This window comes from Arachis ipaensis, chromosome B10 (assembly GCF_059453495.1).
Source record: "Arachis ipaensis isolate K30076 ecotype BB chromosome B10, ASM5945349v1, whole genome shotgun sequence".
NCBI classification, from domain to species: domain Eukaryota; kingdom Viridiplantae; phylum Streptophyta; class Magnoliopsida; order Fabales; family Fabaceae; genus Arachis; species Arachis ipaensis.
Genome location: NC_142435.1, coordinates 130,829,949 through 130,831,010, shown reverse-complemented (window position 1 = coordinate 130,831,010; position 1,062 = coordinate 130,829,949). Strand labels below are relative to the sequence as shown.

Below are 1,062 nucleotides of genomic sequence, written 5' to 3'. Positions count from 1 at the left end.
AATTTCAAGAACTCCCTTCTTCATAGGCGTCCCATTACTCACGGGATTCCTCTCAGAAGTGTACATGAACTGGTTATTAGCAACCATGTCAATGAGTTCTTGAGCTTCTGCAGGCGTTTTCTTTAGGTGAATGGATCCACCTGCAGAAGTATCCAATAACATCATAGCTAATTCAGACAGACCATCATAGAATATATCCAGGATGGTCCATTCTGAAAGCATGTCAGAAGGACACTTTTTGGTCAGTTCCTTGTATCTCTCCCAAGCTTCATAGAGGGATTCACCTTCTTTCTATCTGAAGGTTTGAACATCCACTCTAAGCTTGCTCAGCTTTTGAGGAGGAAAGAACTTGGCTAAGAAAGCCTTGACCAGCTTATCCCATGAGTTCAGGCTATCTTTGGGTTGAGAGTCCAACCACACTCTAGCTCTGTCTCTTACAGCAAAGGGGAAAAGCATGAGCCTGTAGACTTCAGGATCTACTCCATTAGTCTTAACAATATCACAGATCTGCAAGAATTCAGTTAAGAACTGAAAAGGATCTTCAGATGGAAGTCCATGAAACATGCAGTTCTGCTGCATCAGAGAAACTAATTGAGGTTTCAGCTCAAAATTGTTTGCTCCAATGGCAGGAATGGAGATGCTTCTTCCATGTAAATTGGAATTAGGTGCAGTAAAGTCACCAAGCATCCTCCTTGCATTATTATTATTTTCGGCTGCCATCTCCTCTTCCTATTCGAAAATTTCTGAAAGGTGCTTGCTGGATTGTTGTAATTTAGCTTCTCTTAGTTTCCTTTTCAGAGTCCTTTCAGGTTTTGGATCTACTTCAACAAGAATATTCTTGTCCTTGCTCCTACTCATATGAAAAAAGAGGGAACAGAAAAAGAATAATGATAGGGATCCTTTTTACCCAAGTATAGAGGTTCCCTTATATGAGTAGAAGAAAAGAAGAAGAGAAAATTCGAACACAGATGGAAGAGGGGGTTCGAATTTTGGTGAGATGAAGTGTTAGTAGATGAATAAATAAATAGAAGGAGATGAGAGAGAAAGAGAATTTTCAAGAAT

At 39.8% G+C, this 1,062-nt stretch overlaps 1 non-coding gene across 1 annotated transcript; it reads left to right on the top strand.

Moving 5' to 3' along the window:
• The first annotated feature begins 216 nt into the window (after positions 1-216).
• LOC148581734 (small nucleolar RNA R71) lies at positions 217-324 on the top strand. The gene has a single exon (XR_015893822.1). It is a non-coding gene; the product is annotated as a small nucleolar RNA R71 (small nucleolar RNA).
• The last annotated feature ends 738 nt before the right edge of the window (positions 325-1,062 follow it).